Genomic DNA, 27,871 nt, shown 5'->3' on the forward strand with positions numbered 1-27,871 from the left:
GCCACCTCTTCAGCGGTGATGATTTTACGCGAAGTGCGTAATCGGGACAAAAATGACAATGCAAGAGTAAAGGGACCAGTGTGACCTTTCCAGTGTTAGTGAAGGAGAATTAGAAAGACAGGCTTATAGTGAGCGCGTGCAAAAGCACTCTAAAATTACGAAGACTAAACTTAAACGGCGTCGGAAGCCGGGAACGGCCCTGATTGGCCCAAAACATAACAGGCAATAACTTCAATACTAACATGGTAACTACCCCCTCTCTGAAATAACTTACTTTTGCCTATCACCTCCGTACATATTGTTCTATTCACCTAGTTTAGCAAATCGCGCAAAGCGCTCGAAGGTTTGGAGTAATCAGAGCATTGGAGACATCTATCAGATGAGGTAGGAGGTTGGGAATCAGCCGTTCAAATGCTGCGCCATCTTTTGAAGAAATTTATGTGAATTCAAATTCGTGCATAATAAGTAACTTCAGAGGCCAAGAGAATGCAGCACTGCATGTGATTCTACTTATGTCAGGCTCTCGAATGTTCTCGAAGAAATGACGCTATGCTCCCGAAAAGATGACGCGATAATCTCGAAGTCTCTGAAGAACAATACCTTCATTTAGAATGGCGACAGAGGTGGGAGAATAAACAAGTTATTTTGGATTACTCAAGAAATTTATCCGCTCAGCTCTACCTACTATTTTTCCCGTGCCTACAATAAAGGTAAATAAGTTTCAGCTTCTTAAATCTTTCAGATAATAGAATTCAATAGGGTGATTTGTAGTGATTTAGTAATGAGCCCCGATTGGAATTAGCAAATTTCTAAATCAATCCCCATGATTTCGTCTCGTCTTTCCATATGAAATATTAGCTTAAGAAACTTCTAATTATTAGAAATTCATGCAGATAATACGCCAAATTAAAAAAAACTAAAATACATTCTCTTAAAGGGAGAAAATTTCCTCAAGCGTAGGGCTTTTTTATCCTTAAATTTTCGAGTTTATCCACTGCTTTTTTATATCATGGGTACCCGGATAAAAATAAGGTCAACTGTTTAACATTTAGAATTCGTGAATGTGAATCGTGAGTGTCGTGTGAGAATGAAGTGTGGTGTGTCACCTACCTCTGACGGTGAAGCTGTCGATTCCGTTGTTATTGCAAGGGGGATCATCATTGGGATAAAAAGTTGACATCAGCAATATATCGACAATGCATTCCGCGTTGGTAGTCGCTGAGCGGGTAACCCAAACCGTGCAATCTTAGTAGGTACGTTTTATGAGGTTCCGTGTGGCAGAGGAATTTGTCCAGCTGCGTGAAATGAAAAGAAATTTATACTTGAAGGACTTAGATGTGCCCCATTTTGATTCATATTCACCAAATCCCCTCATTTACGTAAATTAATCATTGACCCCATCAACAAAAAACTACCCAGAAAATCCCCTCAGCCTTAGGAAGGAGGGTGAAGTCAAGTTCGTCTAGATAAAAAATGGAAAAGTGCACATGATAAAAAGCGAAGGTGCCGATCGAGTCTAGGTGAAGACCAAGAAGATTGAAATATTACTGGAGGCGCTGTTTACGAATTTTTAGCGTTGTCCGCCATCTTAGTTTCACAAATTTTGGACTTGATCTCCGACTGATAGTTGATGTGTAGTTTTCCGCGGCGTTGTCTAGATGATGTCTCCATGTTCCTGGGTTTCACCGCGTGGATTTTCTTTGTGACGACAGTTTCGCCGGTATTCCAACCGGCGTCTTCAGGTCGAACCTTTATCTTCAGGTGAAACCCAGGAACATGGAGACATCACCTCCGACTGATATTTTGAGGTGGCTAAATTTTGTTCTGGAAAATACATTAAGTGAAAAATGCTACTATAATCGTTAGTATTTCGCCGGTGATTGTCATCGGAGTTTTCCCATTATTCAAGATACTTCTGTTAGTATATTGTTTTTGGCGTGGTCAATGTTCCGCCGCCTTAGTTTGACAACTTTTGGACTTAGTCTCCGACTGGTATTTTGAGATGGCTAAGTTTTGTTCTACATTAAGTGAAAAACACTACCAATATCACTAGTGTTCAGCCCGTAATTGTCATCGTAGTTTCCCCAGCATTCACGATACTTCTATTAATGTATAAACTCTTGTCCTATTAGCCATTTTACTGGTGGGGATATCCTTGAAAATATACTTTTTTACTATGATTGTTAGATTTCCATTGACAATAATAAAATTCTATACCAATATAAGCACAGGGAATGACTAGTTTTCACTCGTAATGTTTCATTTTCAGCTGTGCCGGTCATAGAGCGTAACCGTGGTGATTGATAATATTTTTTTTCCTGGGAAAATATGTTTGAGACATAACTTCGCGAAACCTACGATAAAGTAAATGATGAAGGTTTTCTGTATGCGTTCCATGAAGTATTTAAATGCATAAACGAGTTATGACCAAAAAATTTCACCAAAACGTATGCATGAACCCTTATGAGATTGCCAACGTTTCGGTCGAAGTAGGTGTGGCTTATCCTACCCAAGCACCCCCATTCCTACCACACTTCGCTCCACGCTCGGAACCAGTGGTGTGAACCCCCTTCAGTATTTACTAGAGATGGGTAGAATAGCAGATTTCTCGAATTCGAATATCGGATTCGAATATTAAATCATAGCTCGAATATTCGAATACCTCGAATACTAAATGATGAATGCTGGAATGTTTGACTCGGTTGCCTATGCAGCAGGCAACACAAGATTTTGGGGAGTAATTTTGATTTCCTTAAAATGATTCGAACAGGAATTTAGCTGATTAATGAATAATTTAATTTTATGGAAACAATTGGGCATATAATTAATTCAACTAACATCGCTTTACCCCCACTCCTGCTGCCAAGTGCTAGCTGACAATCTGAGGCGTTTTGCAAAATACAAGCTCTTTTCCACCGGATTTTCTTCAATTATTTTCAGTCCATCTTTGGGAGTTCTCACGAGATAAGAAGATGAATTGGAATTGCTATCAGGGAGAAACCAAATATTCTGAGAAAATATCCTTTTGTCTGTGACTGTAACAATAAAGATTTATAGCACCACTCATAAATTGTAACTTGATATATGTTTTCGGAAAAAAATACCGCATCAACTTCCGAGAAGCTCTGCTGCTCATATCGAGTTTCGCCAGAATGCTAAGTCTCCGTCGTGTTTTGACATTTATTTCTTTGCGTAAAATGCTTAAATAAACTCAGAAATACGTCGTGTTTGGTCTTATTCTTTTTGAAATTACGCGCACATTACTAATATTTCAATTCAATAAAGGTGTAACATCAATTGACGAAAGTCATTCTTAGACACCCTTTGTGCTAATAGATGACTCATGCAGCGGTTGACCTCCACAGAAATGGGGAACTTCGAAGCTGGTAGGAAAAAAAAAGTCAGTGGGGGAGGAAAGGGAGGGCCCGAAACACGTTTCTATTGTTCTCGCGTATTTTTTCGAAGCTAAGGTCTTCGTAATATGATCCCTGCGCGAGCTGTGACCTTTTTTTTATTTTGAAGAAGAGGAAAGCCTCAGAGGGGGGGCTAGTGCTGAATGGAGAGGGATACCGGACCTTGGGAAATGCGCTAATGTAAGTATCCCACAGTACTCACACAGCAGTTGACCTCCAGAAATGGGGAACTTCGAAGCAGGTAGCCAGAAAAAGGTCAGTGGGTGAGAAAAGGGAGGAGGGCGTGAAACACGTTTTTATTGTTCTCGTAACTCGATATTTGTTTCGAAGCAGGGGTCTTCGTAATGCGATCCCTGCGCGAGCTGGGACCTTTTGTTTGATTTCGGAGAAGAGGAAAGCGTCAGAGTGGTTGAGGCGAGTGCTGAATGGAGGGGGATAGAGGATCGTGGGAAATGCCCTAAGGTTGCTATCCCACGGCACTGAGTTTCTCCTGGTGGGGGGAATCGGGGATTTTCGGATTTTTTCACCCGACTATTTTCGGTTCCCCTCGTCGAACACTTTTCACCGCTAAAATCCACGAATTTGATGCAATTCGTCAACTTGCGTAAAACGGCGCTGCGAGCACTAAATGACTACAGTTCTCTACATTTTTCCGAGTCACTACCAACGACGTGCGTGCGACAGTGTATGACGCGAAATTCAAAGTATTCGAGGTATTCGAGGCGGTACTTTTCGCATAACTATTCGAAATCTCGAATATCGAATACTTTCTAGTATTCGAGGTATTCGAGTATTCGCGGATACTATTCGCACATCTCTAGTATTTACCAACCAGGGGCGCAGCCAGGAATTAAGGCTAGGGGAGATTTTAGGCGCAACTAATACTTACGGGTGTGGGGGCGTTGCATACCAACCAGGGTAAGCAGGAGTTGCGGGGGCCCTCCTCCAGAAAAATTTTAAGAATAATGGTTCAAAATGGCGAGTTTTACGGCTTCCTGAGGGATATTTGATTAATCCTAACACTATTCTATAAGTAATACCGATCCAAATAAGTAAAATGGATTAAACTTAAAATTTCTATGAGCTCTGGGGGGGGGGGGGGGGGTTATATCCCCCAAAACCGCCACCTCGCTGCGCCACTGATACCAACATCCTTGGTGAATACCGAAGAAAACCTGCTGAGGGTCAAATAGGATACAAGTGCATACAGAGAGGCCGACTCACAAAAAATATTGGGGGGCCCAACCCAGGGATCTTGCCCCGGGAAATTTTATAAGTAGTGAGTTTTAAGTTTTTTAAGCATTTTAGAAGAGTTGTATGATCAACATTAGAACTCTGATAACTCGAATCTCGATATCTGGACACTCCGGGGAAACTCAACAAGCCTGACACATTTTTTCCTCACACCCATAACGAATTTTTGAGGGGGCTTGGGCCTCCTCAGGCCCCACGAAGTCGGCTCCACTGTGTGCATGTTAAAACTAGGGATGGTAAGTGAAAAGAAACGAAAATGTTTCGTTTCGACCCGGGAGGAAATTAAAATATGATGCCTAGGTTTAAGCCGTGTCCCAATTGGCCATTTGGCTATGCCAATTCCAGGATTTAGCCATGACGCCATCTTGGAAGGATGTCCCAACTCGTTAGCCAGCATAAGGGAGGGAATTTAGGCAGCTAACGCGGCCGCCAGATTTAGGCATCGAGGAGTGCATCCTTCGCCCGACTTTTCCCATGATTCAAAGCGTGCAAAGCGTCTTCAGGAGATAGGGCATCATGGCTGTCAACAAGGGATAGTACTTGTTTGCAAGTAGTGTTGATATTTTGAGACTTGTTCGAATAATTATTAATTTTTATTTTGTTTATAATAATGAAATTGCGTTAATGGAAGTGTAAGAATTACGGAGAAATTAGTTAATAAGAAAGCGGCGTTAATTTTAACGCCATAATTAATGTTTGTATGCTTCATACGTATGTATATGTTATTTTATAACTTTTTATACCGATCATATGCTATCTTTTGCTACCGTTTACTTTTTTAACGTGTTAAAAAATGCTTAATTATGTAACACTATGTCTAAATTCTTATTTAACACTTTTTGTACATTAGGTTAACACCCGTAAGAATAAACAATTATTATTATATGTTATTGGACAAAGTCCCGAAATTGGAATCGGAATAAGTAACAACATTTAAAATCTATTGTGATTATAAGATATGATACCGAAACCTGATTTATGTACGTCAACCATACTTAAAATAAATTTTGAAAATAATTCCCAAGTCAGACGGTAACCGTTTGAATAGACTAAATAGACCTGTTCTTAATAATACAAAACTAGAAATTAAATTGCTAAAATATAAGGTATTCGAAAAAGTACTTGGTTGAGAGACGATTGAAATATTACAAACCAATTAAAAGGAATATACGCTAACATTTCGCCACAAACTTAGCTAAAACCTCTTTAACAAAACCATACAGAACTAAAAATACGAATTTGAAAGTAAACCCCTACTTTACTATTACAAAAAGTTTGTCTAAGATACTAAAATTATGATTAAATACTCTTCTCCGACATCTAATGCTCAAAATCACTTGACACATCACATTTTAACAATTTAGGGTGGGTTTTGTTCATCATTTGTTCAAATCATTCCGATTATCTCTTGTTTTGCATTGGCCCAGTGCCCAGTAGATTGCAGCACCTGCGTAAGGATGTCCCAATTCATGCTCCCTTGTGGTTGGCTGCCCAGAATCTGGCTGGCTAAATACATGATGCCTAATGGCTAACGAGTTGGGACACGGCTTTAGTTTCGCTTTCGTTCCCGCACGAAATTAAAATCGCCAAGGAGTTTAGTTTCGACCCGGGACGAAACATTACTCCCAGGAAGGAAACTAAATTAATGGAAAATCCGCTGCTCATTGATTAGTTTCGATCCCAAAAGTTGTGTGGATGGGTGTAATAGAGAATAATTTCGACCCATTGCATGACAGAATGTGGAGAGGTTAAAACATTGACGTTAAAAAACGAATGGCCAGTTTGCGTAAACCGTTCTCCTGTTTGTGGTAAAAATATGAGTGCCCCATTCATCTAATGGCGGTAGGAAGAACCTCTACTTCATTCAACCATACTTCGCACTAGGTGTTTGGATCGAAACTAAACTGATAGAAGGTGAAGCACGTGGTCCCTCCGGTGCGAAACATATTCTGTTTCATTTCGTCCCAGAGGTGTACTTTAATTTCGACCCGAAGTAGTTTTGACTCCGATTTCGTTTCGACCCTGAGTTAAGCTCCCCCGGGTTTAATTCTTTTCCCAGCCTTTATATCAACTCACCAACCTGTCTGTTTGTTTGTCTGTTTGTCTGGTACAAATCTTGTAACTCAAATTTGACTCACTTCCTGTGAAGCAAAAATGCTGAAATTTTGCACACTTCTTCATTTCCGATGACAATACATGAAAATATAACTTTTTCTCTCCAACCCCCCTTTAACCACCCCCCCAGTCAACCTATAGCCCCCCAAAACATGTTTTTGATCTAAGAAGCTCCAAATGGTCGATTTTCGTGTTTTGCGACCACAGTAAAAGTTATCCACTTTAGGCATATCCACATAGTAGGCATTTAAAAGCATAGGGGTGGCATTTTGAAACATAGGGGGCTTACCATTCACTGAAAATTTAATAAATATAGTGACTTTTTTAATACGTCACTTTTGGTTTTTCGGGGTCACTGAGTTTTTTTGCTTTGTGTCATATATAAACGTTGCTCATCCCCTGTAATCTAAATATAAAGGCTGGTTTTAAAAAAAAAATTTTTTATAAGTGCTTATTCGTTTCGTTTCTACGTTTCGCACTCGGGAACGAAACTATTGAAATTTCACTGGGTTCGACATTCGCTTCGTTTCATATGCCATCCCCAGTTAAAACTCCGAAATTTACACATTACCTTTAAGTACGAAAGTTTTTTTCTGCGAGTGATCCATCGAACCTTAATGTATTCACATCAATGCTCAATCTTTATTTGCGCACAGTGATGGATTTTGACTCTGCTTTCTTCCGAAAAGTTATATTTTAATCAGAATATCTAAAACATGGCTTGAAGGACATATAATAAATGATATGGAGAAGCTTCAAAATTATCAGTTAATTTGGAATGATTGACTTGATAGAGGCGGTGGTGGCGTGGCTGCCTATATTCATGTTTCTAATGCAAATGGCACGTTATTGATTGTAGGTACTCGTGCATAAACCACAAAATAGCTGTTACATACGTGCTGATTTTGAAACTTTGATTTGAAAAACCTTTTCTTTACATGAAAATATCATTCTTTGTGGCAATTTCAACAGTGATGTGCTCAAAGATACACGTAACAGAGCTTATCATAAGAATTTATTGTTTTTTTTTCATAATCTTCATCGCCTTATTTTCAATTGCTCATATCTTGGAATCAAGTCAAACATTGCTTTTCTGTTTATGATGCAAGTAAACTGGTCAACAACCCGTAAACTATCTATCAAAGAATGACTTAGACTATGTTAATTATGTCTTCAACACGCCGCCATACAAATCTCCTGAAATCCTTTTCTAGGATGTGGCTAAAATGTTTACGATAGGAACGGACGGGAAAGGTCTTTCGCGGGAGAATTTCTTTTGAACGCGTGATGTCAATGAAAAAGTTAAAATATTCAATGCCGGACTTACTTGTCTTCTATATAGACACTTTATGTGTAATATTGTACATTATAAGCACATCACTCCATACTGCAATGGATAAAAAATTTTAAAAACAAAAAAAAAATTCAAAAGGTGCTCTCCATGTACATACTTTTACAATCTGGAACTCCTTTCTACATTATCCAGCCTTGCATCGATGACTCTTTGGAAAAAACAAGGAATTACAGAAATAAGAATAAATTAATGGCACCTTGACATAGAACTACTGTGTATCGAAGTTTCTTTTATATCAATTCATATGCTATGCATGGAATTTGAGTCCCCCAAAGTTGAAAGATATCTCATCTGTTCAAATAAATTTTAAAAAATTTTCTTCAATTTTATTTTCATGAAACTTGATAATTTTATTAGCATGAAGAATTTTTTTATTTACGCGCTTTCGTGCTTACAAGATTTTTGTTTATTATTGTATGATTAAGAACAAAAAACAGAAGAAATGGAAAGGAAAGCACTAGGATGGTATGGACATGCGGTTAGGATGGAGGAAGATAGGAAGCCAATAGAGGTGATGGAAGTAAGACCGGAGGGAAGGCGAGGAAGAGGACGGCGGAGGCTGGAGTGGGAAGGTTATGTGGAGAGACTGGCAGCCCAGCGCGGGCTGAGTGTAAACGATGTGAAGCGGTTCGCTCAGAATAGGAGGGAGTTTAGAAAGTGGCTGGTGGAACCCGACGCCTAACAGCAAAAGGGGAAAAGAGAAAGATGAAGAAGAAGAGATTGCAAGATTCTTGTATGATTTTTAACGTTAGAGCCAGAGTGTCTATATATTTGTATAGGCCTCAAAGGAGTTTTATAGAGCCACTAAAATGCATTGATTCATTATTTCACTTCATTCATTCACAAGACGCCTTGAGCGTAAACATTCAAATAAATTCAGAGGAAGGAAAGAAAGGGATAGGAACATATAATAGAAAAAGGACAAGGACAACGGTGCTGTGGTAGATGGAAAAAGCCAGAAATCAGAGGGTAAAAATGCTACCTGACTGGAACTCGAACCCAGAACCTCCCGGTTGCCGGCCGGGTGCTCTAACCAGTTGATGTCCCTGGAGCGAAGGTCTAAATTTATTTGCTGAGGATTTGTACAATGTTTTATCTGCTTTTATGATTAATGTTGTTGAATCCTACAATTTCACCACCACTGTTATTTTATTGAATCTCTCTATCCATTTTACTGACGCTCATGTTTACATTGTTAACCCGTCGTTGGAACACTTCGTCAGTTCAAACCTGTGCAAGGGCTATCGAATGCAGTTATGATCCAAGGCAAATATAAAGTAACGCTTTTAAAAGTAAAGGTTTTTGGATAAAAATTGAAAGCAAAAACAAATTAAAACTTTGCATGATTTCACTGTGCACACTAAATTTACACAACAAATAGTAGCCAGTACCAGGATCATGGATACTAAAGCGGTTCCGATTTACCTGCTTATAAATACAGAATACAGTATATTCTTCAAATGTTCCGCAACACATTTTTACTGACGGAAGAAATTGAACTTTTTAAATGCATGAAGTGAGATTTTATATTTAATATCATCAGGAATATTACTTTACAGGCTAAGTTCTGAGTGACTGGGGCCTTTGAGGCAGAGAGCAAGAGTATTGATTAGAGAGATAATATTTATTAATTGGTTGAAATGATCACGTTAACAGATAATTTAGAAAGGTTTTCTTTAACGATGCAGGAACATATAAAGATACATGAGGGAAGTGTTGAGATTTTATAATTAGTCAAGAAATGTTTGCCTGAAGCGAGAATAGGGACTTGACACATAGCTTTGATAGCTTGTTTTTTACCTATAGAAGCCCGTTTAGAAGCGGACGAATTCCCTCAAAACGGGATACCATATGAAATATAAAGATGTACTTAGGCGCAGAATTCCATTTTAATAGAATCATACGACGTATTAGGAGGTAGCCTCCTTATCATGTACGTACACACAGAGATTTTGCTGATTATAACCAGCGTATGAGTTGCCCAATCTGGTCATAAGAGATTAAATGCCCCAGGAAGCCAGCACAAGTGACGTCACAAGAGTGATTAATTTTATCAATTTGCAGGATGAGGTCATGCTTATTTGTTTTTTTAGAAGGAATTGAGAGAAAACAGCTTCCCCGTCGTTAGCAATGAGATTGCGAGTATTACGACACTGTTGCATTTCCATCATAGTGAAATTAGCAGAAAAAATACATTTTGAATTTTTTTGTTTTAGTAATGGTGGAGGTGTCGTCAGCATAAAGAATGGTTTCGCTGTGGGACGGGCGATTGGGTAGGTCATTGACGACGAGTGGGAATAGCAGCGGTCCAAGGAGGTATCCTTGAGGTACTCCCTTCGTATAGTGCATTAAATGGAATAACAGTTCACTGAAATTTTCGTGTACACTTCAAGTAAATCTAGCATTAATTTTCAAAGCAGATATTACAATCGAGACATAACTGATATATACTATCATTGTGCTTTCGAAATAATACGCAATTATATTACGCACCGATAAGACCTGCCAGTGTCACCGGTATGTTTTTATAGCGAATTTTTTGCTCCTCCTCCCATCGACGCTGAGTCAGCAAATTAAGTCTCTATCACGAGGAAGTACGTATAATTCAGAGCACTTGGTAGTACGCTCGAACACTGTCTAAAACTGACCCTCTTGACAGTAAATGCATCTAGAAGATTTGACAAACCCACATATTGCCCCGCGTTGCTCGATCGCAAATGTTTTTCTCCAGCGTAAGACCTCTACACCTTCCACAGATCTTACATTTCGGATTACCAAATTCCGTAAGAAGGTACTTACGTTACCGGAAACTGACCAGCATTAGATTTTCCTTCTTGAGGAAATAAAGACAACGATAATGTGCAGTGGCGCAGCGAGTGGGGTTTTTGGGGGATAAACCCTCCTCCCCCCCCCCCAGAGCTCAGAAATTTTTAAGTTAAACCCATTTTACTTATTTGCAATAATATCACTTATAGAATTTTGTAAGGATTTATAAAATATCCCTCAGAAAGTCGTAAAACTCACTATTTATCCTAATTTTTTCTGGTAGGGCCCCCGCACCCCCCCCCCCCCCCCAATCACCTTGGCGGGTATGCCATACCCCCAGACACCAATGTATTAGTTGCGCCTAAATCCCATCCTAGCCTTAATTCCTAGCTGCGCCCCTGATAAAGAGGACAATAAATAGTAAACGAACAGTACAGTGGACCAACCCAGTCGTTGCTTGGTGGCGTAGCAAAACGTAATAAGAAGTAAAGTTGTTGATTATATGCTCATTTTCATTAACTGACCAAGGTTTACCCCACTCTTGTGAGTATAATTTCGAAGAAAAGTGGCAGGGTGATAGATATACAAAGTTAGAATTGTCGGAGCAATGGAAACTCAATTTGGTGAATCACAATTTGTGTAAACTTCACAAATTATTATTCTACATCCTAAAGAGGTAAATGAATTCTGTTATCTCGAAAGCCGAATAATCAGCGATGGAAGAAGCCACAAAGAAATAAACGGGCTGTCTCGGGTTGCATCGCTGAGCGAATGACCATAGAACGCTCAAAATGGCTACGCAGAAGTTGAAAGCTGGGACCAATCCCTCAACTTCACTACTATCCTAGATAGTAAATTATATTTAATACATACAATAAGAATTTTTTGTGAAATTTATTTTAAAAATTAATATGGAATTAATTAATGAATGAATAATTAAGCTTCACAGCGAAAATTATATTTCACACATTTAAGTATATAAATTTGAAAACCACATTACGTAATACATTAAACTAACGCAAAAGCCTCATAATTCATTCATTACGCTGGTACAATAGATAAAATTTCCTGTATAGAAGAATGCTTGCCCAAAATATAAGAGCCGGAAATAGAATAGGGACTTTAGAAAATTAAATACCTAAAAGTACATATACTTCATCAATCCTTTTTCTTTCCTCACCTGTGACTGTGTTATTGAAAAGAAGGTCTAAAATCTAGCTGCAGAACATGCAAAGGAATGATGTTGTTGTAATTTGCCGAAAAGCGAGCTATACAGAGGGCGTGCTTGACACAGATCAGGGATTATTCTGATTTTTTCGTTACGAGTGGTTGACATCGAGTGGTTGGCAAGGCGAATGGCGTTGGTGTGTTTTGAAAATATTAATTTCGACGACTCATTAGTCATTAACCCTTTCTAAGCCAGAGCTGCTTTTGGGATAAATTACATTTTAAGAATTCTCATTTTAAAAATGTGAATTTTTTCTACTCAATCATGATTATTGTAGCAGCTACATATTTCGCCATTAAACTTTTAAAGCACAAAAGGACACGTTGTTTAAGTGTTTCCTGATAAATAGATGAAAGTTTTTTGATGAAACATTTGATAAAATGAAGCATTTTTAATGCTGCCTAGAAGCAGCATTGGGTGATAATGGGTTAAAATAGCTCATCCAGTCGTCAGAAAGGAAACTTTCAAACATAGCCAACTCGAATTGCATTTCCAGCCACGCGTATCGATAAGCGATCGGAATAATTCCGATAAGCGTCGAAGACACCTCACCCCAGTAAAGAAAGGTCGGAGGAGGAGGAGCTATGGGATCACGCGATTTGGAATATACCCAATTAATCTTGGTCGCACGAACAGGAGGAAATAACTTGTTTTTACTCGTTTATTAACTTGCTTAATCTGTCTATTTGTCGCTTTCATCGATAGATTCTTGTAATTGATTTTTAACATTAGATCGGCTTGCAATTTTTTCACACTTGCTTGTTTCTGATGACAATGCAATAGTCAACAATGAAACACTTGAAATTTTCTTCCATTTTGCTCTAATTGACTAAATTTTATTTTTTTTAATTTCGCAATAGATGGCGTTAGTTTCTTTTAGAACTTTTGACACTGAAATTTTATCGAAGGAAACGAGTTCATTCCGAAACTTTGTTTTTTCAAATTTTAACTTTTTTTGTATTCCGCAATCAGTTACTAGCTCTAGCTCAGCTCTAGTACACTTTCCTCTAATAAACCTATTCAGAATCCACGCTTTAATCGCTTTCAAGATAATATATACATAGCATGGTAATATTGCATACATGGTACCATGGTATTCGTGGTATTCCTAGCAAAGTTTCAAATACGTTTATAATTTAAACTAACAACTTTCTAAAGCATTAAATTTTGGATATGCGTCTTATTGCTACGAATATTTTATTGTAATCAGTTTGATATAATTTCGATGGAAGAAAAACTGTAAGAAACTTCAATATAGTTTTATTCAGTCTTTTATTAATACAAATATCTCCATCATTATCATGCGTAAATCTGTAGTCCATTCATGAAATTAAGTATTCAGTGAATTTTAAATATTTATTCCACCTCTGACTATGAAGGCTATCTGATATCCTACTATAGTACAACTTGGTTACATTGTCAGTTAACCCAAAAGGATCAATTGCAAGAGATGATGGTACCATGTTAAGGCTGATTAAGTATAGAGTATAGAAGAACATTATTGGGGCTAAACTGAAAAAGAATTTGACCGTTTTCATGGCACATGAGATGGAAAGCAATATAGTGACTCTATCCGTATCTCGGCAGAGATCCCTACAGCAATTGGAGTTAATATTATTTCATCAGTCCTTTTGCTTTTAAAGTCATCAAGTCGGATGAAAATCTTTGCTAGAAATATTTTAAGCAGCCACCGATTTTTGGTTGAATAATTATAACTGTACCCCTCCACAAAATTTGTATAAATCTATCTTTACGACGCCCTTCACTGTATTATAGCATCTTGAGTTAATCATCAAAATCCTCCTTTTTCCTCACCCGTGACTGTGATTAAAAAATTTAATTACAACTGCAGAACGTGCAAATGAACGATATCATCGTAAACTTCAAGAGAAAATAACCGTTGTCATAACACCAAAGACGGTAACAAATACAGTGACTCCATCCGTACCTTTGCAATCGTTCGCTACAGCTATTGGAGTAAATATGATTTCATAAGATCTAATGGCTCTAATGAAAGATATCTAATCGGGTGATAATCTTCGCTAGATATTTTATGAAACAGCCATGGAATTTGATTGAATAATTATTGTAACCCTCCGCAAAATATAACTATCTTTACGATGCCTTTCACTGCCTTATAGTATCTTCAGCTAATCATCAAAATCTTATTTTTTCCTTACCCGTGATTGTAGTATGGAAAAAATTGAATTTTCCATTCGAATTAATGAAAGTGCAAAGTAATGCCATGGTGTGGAATGAACGTACAAAGGATTGCCAGTCCTTCATATTACATTTTCATATTGACATTTATTGGTATTAAGCAATAACATTTTGTGGATAACTATAAGGAATAGCACCATAAATATTCTACTTTCACTACTTACTATTCACTTCTAGCAAGTGAATCCTGAAGGTGTACTTATGGGTAATGAATTAATTATGGTTTAATTCCTTTGCAACTTTGCGCCATGTTAAATATGAAACGGGTGTTGGTTTTTTCTCTTCCGTTCAACGATATCATTGGAGTACTTAATAATTGGTCGCTAATCATTTCCAACTCACGTGCCACTGTTAGCATTTTATCTTTATTTGAAGCCGGCTCCTTGTGAGAGTGATCATTGATTGTACATCTACTGACGCAAACGAATCTAAACATAACTCGCTCGATCTTTTTTTGAAATAATCGTTTGTAATGCTGAAGAGAATAAAATTTTTAACGTGACTTGACGTAATTGCCGTGACATTGGAAATGACAAAAGATTACGAGCACTAAATTTTCATGCGCTAACGATCCATTACTTTAGTTTGCCTTTTAACATACTCTCCTTAGGTTGTGGTGCATATTGGTCACCATAACATCTGAGGAAAATCGATTAGCGATATTCGCTTGATTTTATTTTTTATTTTTAACGTCTCCTGATATTTTTTGCCACAGATTCCGTAGCAGGCCTGACGGACCAGGAAACAACTAACGCCTCATTTGCCAGGCGAGGTGCTTCTGGTAAGTCATCATCCGTTGACACCCGCACTTTAATCTTTATGTATTTGTACTGTAATCATGAATAGGTAATCCATGTGGTTTAATTTTTTATTATATTTAAGCTATTTGACTCATTTATGTTTTTTTTTAATTCATTTATTTGTTGATGGAGTTTGGTTTTGATTGCGGTCTAGGAAGTAATAGAAAATGCGGCACTAGACTCAAGGCTCGGTTCTCCTCAAATTTCTCAGTCCATGTCTACTTCGGTATCGTACCATCTAACTCCTTTGAAAGTCCTCTGGAAGTCTTCCACCTTGGTAGCTATCATTTATAAAAATCATGTAGGGCTTGACTTTATTTCCGACCACCTAGATGGTTACTCCGTTGATGCTGACTGCTTCAGGTGCTTACTTCACCTTGAGATGCTTCACCTCAATGAGGACTTGTTTAATTTTCTCTACACTTCTTCTACTTCTTCGTGGTTAGAGGTCGACAAGTAAACGATACCAGACCCTACGAGTATCACGATACTCGTAGGGTCTGGTATCCACCATCAGCTTTACCATCAGAATCCTTTTGCTGAACGGCCAGACTGACTCCACTTTCCTGCCCCATTCTTTCCTCAGCATGATTCCCACACCTGTGCCCCTTTGGTTTTCTCCAAAGTATATCACTCGATATCCGGTGCTCCAGTAGTCGTCTCGTCCACTATATCTCGCTGACTCCCAGTATATTTATCCCCAACTCTACCATCTCCATCTTCGCGTTTTCCAACTTCCCGGTCACCTCTAGAGATCATACGTTCCATGTCCCTATCCTGCATCTATCTTCCCTAATCGACGGAGGATCGGGTTGGTGTGGTGGCCAGAGCGTTGGCTTCCCACCCTGAGGACTCGGGTACAAATTCCGTCGTTGGCAGAGAAGACTTTTTAGAGACTGCCTGATCCCTGCTTGATTGTTGTGTGGACGACAATTCAAGCTCAACACTCCGTCCGTCGGGTGGGACGTTAAGCCGCGGTCCCCTGGGCGTCTTTCGCTAAGAGCAGGCTAATGGCGACGCCGGGTTTCTATCCACCTTTCCTTCCATATCTTTCCTTCATGGTGAAAATGACACAATTTGTCGGTCGCCTCCTCCAAATACCATAGTATACCCTGTCCGAAGTTTCCTTCCCAGAAGTCCCCATCCTGATGTCCGATTGAGGGACTGTTTTACCTCTGGAATAATCTACCGAGAAAAATTCGATCATTTCATATATCGGCTGAGAGATTGTCTCATGATGTGCCCGATTAAACTGATTAGTATTCCCTTCATTGTTAAAAAAAATACTTATTCGCTCCGTTACTCATCCTAAGACTTAAAATTATAAGTCGGTGGCAAGGGTTGAGGTTGAGACCAACTTCCACAATTGTAAATCGTATGACAGTGTGCATCTGTTTGCGAGTACGATCGAGGGACTTAAAACATTCAGTATTATTTTGTGCTATCTGATGTTTCCATACATTAAATTTACTCGCAAAAAGTCACGAGAGAAAATTTTCGTTCCACAATTCATCATAGCATACAACGGAGATTACCAAGACACGGGATGGACATTGATCAACTTACTTCCACATTTGAGGACAAAACCTTTTCTTTTGCCAATTCGAAACGCTGCTATGACGAGTTTTAACCGTGACTCCCGTTCGCGCAATGTTTAAAGCAGCTAAGGGAATCGATGAAATCTCTCTCAGCCGATATATGAAATGAGTGAATTTTTCTCAGTAAATTATTCCGGAGGTAAAACAGTCCCTCAATCGGACATCAGGATGGGAACTTATGGGAATGAAACTTCGGACAGGGTATACTATGGTATTCGGAGGAGGCGACCGACAAGTTATTTCATTTGCACCATGAAGGAAAGATGGAGAGAAACCCGGCGTCGGCGTTTAAAATCAGTTCAGGGAGATCTGACAGTGGGTATCTGCATCTACATAATAACCCTGCGAGGCACCTCTAGGGTGCTTGGCCGGGGGTTGACGTAATAAGTAATATGGTTTAACAATTTCCCATGTCTTCAGGTTCACACAAGAGGGAATCGATGTTTAATCATCCTGCTTTTCTTATTGCACAGGCACCTCCTATTTAACCAGAGGCACAAGTTCAGATCATTACTTCATCCATGACTGAAAAGCCGTCAAATCGACAAAGGAAACTCTCAGCGGAGTCCAAAGTGTTTAAATTGGCCCATTATCAAGAGGAGGAAATGATAGATAAGCCAGGTAATCTATCAACATAGCTGTTAAAGATGTTGGTCCGAGAAACTAGGTAAGTACCTACCGGCGATTTTCAATAAACTTTTCAAGTATGCTCCTTTTATTATCCTTCATCGAATGATGGCCACAAAAAATAGGTCATCCGTACTGTAATTTTTGGAAATATAATGTGAAAGTCCACATTTTTACATTGATTCTTATTGCAATACTTGTCAAAAAGGTCCGAAAAATGCTCATTACGGCTTGAACACACTTCCATTTCAATTTCACAAAAATATTCAACGCTCATCAACCCTTTAAAAACTTCACCAAAAAATGAAACTTATGCACGTCACCGGAATAATTTTTGAGTGATTACAAAATGAATGCTGTGATTGAAGTCAATTTACGTTAGTTGCCTAAAAATGGCGCTGCACTCGAATCTATACCAAGGGGGCGACATACCCATAAGGATAATGCGTATAGGTTTTGATACATCAGTGCCATCTATGCCAGTGGTCCAAGGCTGCCGCGAAATTTGAATGGACATCTCGGCGCCTGTTCTTTTACGCGTCACGATAGGGCGTGCTATTCAGGCTTAATAATGCTACTGCGATTGCGAGAAACTTAAAAGCAATGAATGTGGGAAAATCTTCCTGATGAACTTCCCCAGGTTACTTAACTAGTAAACATAATACAAGATTCATGTACAAAGTCAACTGGCGATCTGGTTGTTGGTAAGAATAATGATCTCGGAAACTTACTTCAGTGGACATTGGTATTTATTGATACAATAACTGGTAAAAGAAATACAACAATAACAAGTTCAATATGACATACTAGAGATGAAATCTGTGGAAGTTAACAATTCTACAAGCACATGAGATGCACAAGCAACAAATATCAATAACAACATGAGATAGCAGCCTTTGCGTAATAGGAGAAAGATTCCATTACTTAAGTTAACACTCCACAGTTACAGACAAAGAGGGTGACCCAGTATTCCTTGAGGTAGATGTATCTTGCAACACCTCTGGGACTGGGAAAATAATGCTAATCCTGAAACCATAGACCATAACATTACTTCACTAGAAATAAGCATGCAGGTTTGAATATCATTTAATGGAAGATAATTATTTAATTATGAAAGGAGAAGGACATTATTTCGTAGGAAGTAGTTCATGACGAGTACCCATTAAGATAGCATATCTTGGCAGAGGAGTCTTAAAATGAAAGGTTCTTGTAAGTTAATATCCATCACTTATACGAAAGAAAGTATCCCAAAAGTAGAAAACGAGAAAAGTGAAGAATATTTTGTAACAATGTAGTAGAAATTAAGTTCTTACTTCAAAGGGAAAGAGATTAAAGTTTTAAGAAATGTAAACATCGTAGAACACTTAATGAATAATGCTCAATTAATGACAATTAAACAGTTGAAAGGGCAGAGTTGAAATAGCAAATTACATACATAACCAACAAAATGATTAGCATTAAACAAACCAAAGAATAGCACTAGCGATAAATGAGTAGTTTGAACACTAGAAAAACTGCAAGTACAATGAAAAACATATTGAAATATAAGGAATAGGAGTCACCATAAAATTTTGAAAACATGAGAAAAGGTTAGCTAATCACAGGTTGAAATCAAAATGGAATAATGAAGGAAACAGAATTACTCACATTTTCATCAACAAATACATGTCATACCCACGCAATTTAGTAATAATCAAGATCATTGAGACTCGTATCCTTAATCGAGCACATTCCAAAATCGTAAGGGACACTGTAAGCAATAAAAAAAGTCTGCAGTTAACACTAATGACTATCAATACGCCTCAATATCACGTTTGTTTACAGCGAGATTCAATATGGCAGCCCCCAGTTCATTACTGCTCAGAAAAACAGGCTACACCAGCGCCTCTATGTTGGGTAGGCCGTTGGACCACTGGGGCTCCGGAAAAATCAAAACAAAAGAGGTTTTCCATACGATATATCGCAGTTTTGTCGCCCCCTTGTCTATACTGCGGACGAATACTTGAACTTTGGAAACGCCGGGGAAGGTTGATGCTGAGGCATAATCTGCAGTTTGGAGTGAGAAATACTCCACATTTCACCTTTCAACAATCTCTCTCCCTCCAAGACCTCATCCTACCATTTTTCTCCCCTCGTTGGCTACCAATTGCCTATCTGAATTTTCCTCACCCCACTTGGGAACTTATACAATATAGAAGATTGTGAAGAAGGAGGTATTCCCCGCAGAGTATTTTGGTTCCCAAGCCATGCTTGGAATGTGAGAAGGTACTGTTCTGGAGTTTCCTGTCAACACAGGTGAAGCAGAGAAAATTGGACCGTTTGGGCTGACCGGTGTCTGAAGTTAGCCTCGGAACGAACATCCCCTATGAAAAAATTGTATAAAACCGTATAAAATTTCTATACAGTTTATACAGGTTGTATACAATTTGTATACATTGCATACAAATTGTATACATTGTATACAAATTGTATAAACTGTATTAATTCACATGCTGTATACAGCATATACAATTTGTATAAAATGTATACAATTTATATACAATGTATACAATTTGTACACAATGTATACAATTTGTATAACAGCAATTCAAAGTAGGCCTCAAAAACTGAAGTCCAAAAATGAACTTAGTAGGGGACAAAAATAATGTTCCACATTCGAGAGTTCAATTGCTTCTAAAGATCATGAATCGCGTTTTAAACAAGATTCTCGGAGATCCATCAACGCTAGTCATTCAATGCCACTTGGAAAATTTTCAACCGAGGCGTCAAAAATTTAAGTCCAAAAATGAACTTAGTAGGGGACAAAAATAATGTTCCACATTCGAGAGTTCAATTGCTTCTAAAGATCATGAATCGCGTTTTAAACAAGATTCTCGGAGATCCATCAACGCTAGTCATTCAATGCCACTTGGAAAATTTTCAACCGAGGCGTCAAAAATTTAAGTCCAAAAATGAACTTAGTAGGGGACAAAAATAATGTTCCACATTCGAGAGTTCAATTGCTTCTAAAGATCATGAATCGCGTTTTAAACAAGATTCTCGGAGATCCATCAACGCTAGTCATTCAATGCCACTTGGAAAATTTTCAATCGAGGCGTCAAAAATTTAAGTCCAAAAATGAACTTAGTAGGGGACAAAAATAATGTTCCACATTCGAGAGTTCAATTGCTTCTAAAGATCATGAATCGCGTTTTAAACAAGATTCTCGGAGATCCATCAACGCTAGTCATTCAATGCCACTTGGAAAATTTTCAACCGAGGCGTCAAAAATTTAAGTCCAAAACTGAACTTAGTAGGGGACAAAAATAATGTTCCACATTCGAGAGTTCAATTGCTTCTAAAGATCATGAATCGCGTTTTAAACAAGAGTCTTGGAGATCCATCAACGCTAGTCATTCAATGCCACTTGGAAGATTCAATGTCACCAGCGGGCGTCCATATCTTCATAGTGTCCCCGTGTCCCGTTTGTATGAAGCGGTACGAAGGTTTTAAACAGTACACTGACAAATTCATATACAGCGATAAAATTGTATCACATACGCCCAAATTTCCTAAAAACTCGTGATTTAATATATGACACAGTAGTCATTTCGTTTCTGGATACTCTGGATAAAAAAATTCATATCCGGTGTGGAACTATTTTCTTTTGCGGATGGGGCCATAGCCACCGAGAAAGAGAGCCCGCTGACCGCTGGAGCCCGCGGAAGGATCGCCCAGGATCGCCGTTGGAGATTATGTGGTTTACGTTGTTTCACCATATTCCTTAGATTTTTGTGGTTAAGTTGGTGAAAATTAGAGTTTTTGTGAATAGTGAAGTTTCCGTTATTCTTTAATTTCATTCGGTGGGCTTCAGAAACTTGTTTGTGAGGCATTTTTGTTAAATATGCCTTTCTCGTGTGTGGTGCCGGTATGCGAAGGAAACACCCAAAGTTCAAGTTTTTACCTTTCCTATAGATCTTCATGGATTGAAGAAGAAGTGTATTTTGGCGATAAGAAGAGACAATTTCACCCCTACGGAAAACATTAAGGTATGTACCCTTTCTCCCTGAAATTCTTTGGACGTAATTTCTAGTTAAAAGTGGCTTCATGATGTTGATGTACAGGACAAAGTGGTGTTTTAAAATATTGTAGCAGCAATTCATTTGGAAATTCTTGCATTTTAGTTTTGTTCGTTGTATTCTGTCGTTCGGATCTGTCGTGCAACAATTGCTCTATGAAAAATGTTCTTAATTATAATATATGTATTACTAGTATATTTTATAACTTTCATTTATAAATATATAATGTATTAATATTTTTACTAAAAATATTTTCTTTTTTAAGAAGAAGAAAAATCCAAAGAAAAGTTTCTAAAATGTTTACGGCCTAAAATGGACAGGTTTCCTAATTTTGAAACCTTAAGAATGTTAAACACGAGACTAATAAGACTGTAGTTTCCTGTCTTATGTAATCTGCTTGTTACCTACAAGAGACAATTTCTTGCTACAATGAAATTTTTATATACTTCATTACTACAGTAGCAGTGCAGGAGAGCATGTCAGTCCCTGAAAAAGATGTGGAGGTGGCTATTAGAAACTCACTAAGGCACGCCAAGTGACAGCAACAACACGGTTGCAGGGGGAGAAGAAAATTAAGTACATAATACTTATGTAGTTTCTTGTGTTGTATTATTTCACCAAAGAAGCCCAATAAATATTGTGTATGGAATTGAAGCCTAATTTATTTAAATTCTTGTCTGGACCTATTATTTAGATACTAGTATCGAACGAAATTCAGTCCTAACCTAAACGTGTCTTAAAGGTGTCCGTGTGCTGTGTGGGAAGTACCTTGTAGACGTTTATTTTTTTATGAGTAAGTGATGTTTTACTTTGAATTAATTACATGCTATTCTTAATTTCCACTGTTTAACTTGAGAATCCCCTATTTATCATTTAAAAATCTGGTATTGAATGGTTGGTTAGTTTTCAGTTTAACAATGTTTAAAGGATTATAATGTTATATTTTGGACAGCATTCACTCCATTTTTATTTATGCCTTTGTATGCATGTGAGTTCCTAGAGGAAGTATGGTAAGGGAAATGGTCTGTTGGAATAATTTTTATGAGTTTTTCTTTATGACCTGAGATGAAATGAGGAAGAAAATGGGTAGTATTACTCCACCTATTTTGGATGAGGTATTCTTAGGTCTTCTTTCATACAGTTTGTATACAATTCTTATTCAGCCCGTATACAGCCCATGTACAATTCTTATGCTGCCCATGTTTAATTCTTATGCAGCCCATGTACAATTCTAATACAGCGTGTATGTAATTTGTGTAAAAATGCATATTTTTATACAAATTGTATATGTAGACTCATTTTTGTATCCTATCTATATACAGCCGGCGTGGTGACTGACTCACTCATGGATACAAATTCCCGACCACTTCTAGAAGTGCTGGAGAGCTGAAATTTGGCACGCTTGCGGGGAACCCGAAATGATCCGGAGGAAAAATCCGAAAACCGGAAGTTTCCGCCACGTGTCGTCGCTAGGACGACAAAATGGCCGAAATCGGGCTTTTTTCGGGGACAGTCTTTCGGTTTTTATTTTACTGCGCGCGAATGGTGTGTGCCACACGGATCGCTAATGCATTTCCTGAAAGCTGATAAATGTGGGCACGTAATTACGTAATGCTGTTAATTTCTTTTTAAGAAAATTGCAGCCAAAATGGCGTCCAAAAATTCGTTTTTCTATTAAAATTTCATAACTTCCGCTCCCTTCGACTTAATTTAAGGTATAGGATAACGAAAATGATTAATATATATGCTTATAACATCGTCTACGAAATTTAGGTAACAATTTCCTTTCGTCGTCCTTGGTTACTCAGAAAAAAATTAAAATATTCCGAAAATCACCGAAAATTACGATTTCCGAAAGATTAACACAAGATTATGTCAATTTTAACCTGACCGATTTCTTTCAAACTTTGTAGTTACATACACTTATTTATTGTCTTTCAGAAAACATGAACGTTTAATAAATGATTTAATGTATTTAACCGCGAAAAAATAAAAATGGCGGGTTATACTCACTTTTTTCGGGGACTGGTTTGCTTTTTATTGTTTTACTCTCGAAATATAGATGTCATAGGGCACACTTCTGTTAGATATGACAGTAAATGAATGTGACCATATAGTATTGTCATCTTTAAACCCCCCGAAACCCCCTAAAAAATTAAAATTTGCACAAAAGTAGCCTTTTCGGGTACTTTTCGTCACAATTCCGCCCTTTTTCCAAGCTTTAACAGTCATCGCTACGGGATTGATGTGGACGATAGATGACCGCTGGCAGTAAAAACCTATAAACCCCCGGTAAACCCTCATACACCCCCACAAAAAATAAAATGTTGCATATAAGTCTACTTTTTGGGTATTTTTCGTGACTATTCCACCGCCCCCAACGACTCATCCCCACGGAATTTATGTAAATGGATGGTGAACGCCAAGAGTACGCACATTTAAACCCCCGGTATCCCCCTTAAAACCCTCCCAAATGTAAAATGTGTCATTTAGTCTCCTATTTGGGTACTTCTCGCAAACATTACGCCACACTACCCGTCCCCTCTGAGGTCTAGATCCGGAATATTTGGTGAGGGCGAGCAACCGTAAACCATACGGGAAAAAATACCAGAAACCCCCGATCACCTCCTGGAACATCGCTGAAAAAAAATAAATGAATTTTAAAGTCGCCTTTCCGAGTAGTTTTCGTCACAATTTAACCGGTGCCCCTACCACTTATTAAAACCCCCGAAAACCCCGTGAAACCTCACAAAACATTTCTAATAAATCGCCTCTCCAGGTAAAAGAATCGTCAGACCACTGTTCCGGACCCCTAGGACTTATCGGCACGGAATTTATGAGAACGATTTGTGACCACTGGTTTAACACAAGTATAAAGCCCCCCGGTATTCCGTTGGAACCCCCGCAAAAAATGAAAAACTTGCCATTAAGTCTTCTTTTATGGGTACTTGTCGCCACTATTACTCCGCGTTGCACTACCCTTTACAATCATCGCTACGTGATCACTGTGGACGATTAGTGACCGCATGCATAACACATTAAAACCCCCGAATCCCCCTGGGCACCCCTCTCGGTGGAGAAGAGCATTAATGAGAACTAAGCGGAGCAGCCGCGGGGGGGCTCATCGACCCCAAGGCGGCGAAGCCGCCCCACAACGATGAACGGCGAAGCCGTTCCGAGGAGTGACTGGCGTAGGCGAGGGGGAGCTTCAGTAACCTTGGGCGGCGAAGCCGCCCTGACGTTCAAGCGGCGCAGCCGCTGTAGACTCCACCCATCTCAACTCACACTCAACCCCTGGGCGGCGAAGCCGCCCTCCAGCGAGGAACGGCGAAGCCGTTTCGAGGAATGAGTGGGGCGCCTCCCTACCCCCTGGCCGGCGAAGCCGGCCCCTAGCTGAGGTGAGATTATTCGAACTTCAAAAGTCTTCGAGCGACCACAAATGTAGACGGCGAAGCCGGAACCGGGGTTTTTAAGGGGCGGAGCCCCTTAACGAGCGCGCGGAGCGTGCGAGTATAACTTATATACAGACTGTATAACATCTGTATAGAAATTTTATACAATCTGTATTGAGACTGTATACAACTTGTATAACATTCTATACAGAATGTATACAAAAATTTTATACGGGTTTTATACAATTTTTTCATAGGGTAGGTCTTCTTTCATACAATCCGTATGCAATTCTTATTCAGCCCGTATACAATTGTATACAGCCCATATACAATTCTTATACAGCCTGTATATAATTTGTATAAAAATGTATATTTTTATACAAATTGTATACACTCATTTTTGTATATAACGTATACAGACTGTATAAAATCTGTATAGAGATTTTATACAATCTGTATAGAGACTGTATACAACTTGTATATAATTCTATACAGAATGTATACAAAATTTTTATACAATTTTATACAGGTTTTATACAATTTTTTCATAGGGGATGCCTTTCTCGTCGGAGTAACATCGCCCTTGTTTGACAGAGATACTCAAAATGTTTTTTCGTGACGCCGTTCAACTTATTTCTTGTATGGTTAAGGTTTGTTTTGGAGAATAGTAGTTGCTTTATGTTATTACTGAAATACTTATTGAAATTGAAATACCGTTACCTAATGAAATTGAAGTACTTATGCTTGAAATAGTTGTTTAATGAATCCTCTATGTACTTCTGATATAATTGCTCTCTCGCTCGTTATGTTCTTGCCTTTTTGGAGTTTTCCCCTCGCTTGATCAGCGGCAGATGAAAAGAGTTCCTTTTGTTAGGACTGTCACAAAAATTTTATTCGCATTTAAAAATGGGGATGATTTTGACAACGTTAGGTCAGTTTATTATTATTATTATTATCATCATTATTATATTAACTTTGATCGCAAATGGTTAAATTCCAAGACAGACGTATGCAAACAAGCTTTTCGTATTGAGAATTGATATCACACCCAAATAAACACTCATTCAAGCTACCTTATAGTGGCCTCCCTTGTGAGAGACTTATCTCTCAGTAAGAATGCAAACACAATTCGCACCCTATCACACCATACAGTGGTTATCTTCCGACCGAAATTGGAAAACCCCAGTTCCTGAGAACTTTTTCACTCCCAGTAAGAACGCGAACGCAATTCGGTCCAGTGGCGTGGCGAGGGGGGAGGTCAAAGGGGTCCGGACCCCCCCCTCAATAAATATAAAAACACAATTTCTCTCCTTCATAAAAGAAAACAAAATACAAAAAAAGTCATCCATGCTGTGATTTTTGGAAATAAAATGTGAAAGTCCACATTTTTACACATATTCTTATTGCAATACTTGTCCAAAAGCACGAAAAATACTCATTACCGCTAAAACACACTTCCATTTCAATTTCACAAAAAAGATACAACGTTCACCAAAACTTTAAAAACTTAACGAAAAAAATTAAAATTACAAAAGATTTTGGATTGGATCCAATTCACAAAAGATTTCTTTGACAAATGAAGTTAAATCGATTATGAAAAGTAGGGATGTGCGAGTACTCAAAAATTCGAGTCGAGTCGAGTAGTTGGTACTCGACTCGAGGTTTCGATTAGTGTTACAAATGTCGAGTCGAGAAGTTGGGTTACACATCTCTCGAGGCCAGTAAGTTCGAAATCTTCCGACGTGAGGTGCTATCTTGAATCTCATATAGTAGTATCGTTTTTTAGCGTCGATAATTCGTTCTAAGGCTTTGGCTTAGGAGTTTCAGCTTGCTGTATGCGTAGCAGTCAAGCACAATAGCAGTCGACGTGGGCGCCCATTACCTTTTCGTCAACCGCGGCGGTCATTTCGCTACCGTTCTCGTACGTGCGAAAGAGATTTCACCGTGTTTGAGGGAGTAAGTGAGTGAGGTAGTGAGTGAATCCTCCATTTCGAGCATACCAAATTCACTCGCCGTTCGAAAAAAGGTCACTTTAATCATACGAACCCTTCCCTCGCATGCGAGTGAAAACTCAGGCATAGGCAGTCGGGACCCCCCCTTCCGAAATATAAAAACAGAATTACTTTCCTTCATAAAAGAAAACAAAATATAAGAAAATCATGAATTTACAAAAGATTTATTTGACAAATGAATTTTTTTATTACGGAATGTGCTAAAATTAGTTTAAAACTTTCTATTTACTAGCCTGTTTTTCAAAAATTGTCCCCCCTGATTTTGGACAGCCCCCGAACGAAATTCCTGGCTACCCCACTTGGCATAGGCTCCTTTCTTTCGCCCGCAGAAAATCTTTTTACTCTGACTACGTTGTAAATAAAGCAACTAATGACTAAATAAAATTTTATGATGGCAAAAAAACTTAGCTTCAAGTTATCCGAGTATTTTTATTACCCCTTTCATATATGCTTCACGGTAGACGTGTTATGAGGGTCCCCAAATCTCGGGGCCCTCGGCGACCGCCGACCGGCCGACCCGGCCAGACCGCCCCTGATTTAAGCCCCTTCGTTCCGTAATTTTTCCCGAGGAATGTTGAAATACCTCCTTAACTACAAATCCTTCTTTAAATGTTCACTAATGGAATTAAAAAGCAAAGATTTTTTTAAGAGAAAAATAGAGTTGCAATATATGTATACATGAAAAAAAATCAGGATGGATTATCAAGGTAAAACCTGATGTGTCACTTTCACCCAACGTGAGTTTTACGTAATACTTCAACTGTACATTTGCGCAATTTTGTGTGTAAAAACGGTGCAATTTCGATGGTGAATGTTTTAACGCATCTTTCCGGGCGGGTAAATTCATCGAGCAAACACTTGCCTTAGTGATGAAACTACTGTCTCGGATGGAATTGATGGAATCACGAAAACCTCACACATTCTTCTAATTATAACTTCTGAGAAGTACTTTTCCCAAGAGCAATTTTCCACTGCGATTAGTATCTAACGGAAATGGAATGGAAATTTAAAAGCTTCTGCGATTTTTTCACAGG

At 38.5% G+C, this 27,871-nt stretch overlaps 1 long non-coding RNA gene across 1 annotated transcript in view; it reads left to right on the top strand.

Annotated features, from left to right (window-relative positions):
- The first annotated feature begins 606 nt into the window (after window positions 1–606).
- The window catches only part of LOC124162822, a 32,962-nt gene continuing 5,697 nt past the window's right edge, over window positions 607–27,871 (top strand). Inside the window, exons 1-3 of the long non-coding RNA XR_006865684.1 lie at window positions 607–710; window positions 15,066–15,131; window positions 17,222–17,369. This is a non-coding gene — a long non-coding RNA (uncharacterized LOC124162822). The remainder of the gene's footprint in view (window positions 711–15,065; window positions 15,132–17,221; window positions 17,370–27,871) is intronic.

The sequence above is a fragment of the Ischnura elegans genome, chromosome 7 (genome assembly GCF_921293095.1).
Source record: "Ischnura elegans chromosome 7, ioIscEleg1.1, whole genome shotgun sequence".
Classification (NCBI taxonomy): Eukaryota; Metazoa; Arthropoda; class Insecta; order Odonata; family Coenagrionidae; genus Ischnura; species Ischnura elegans.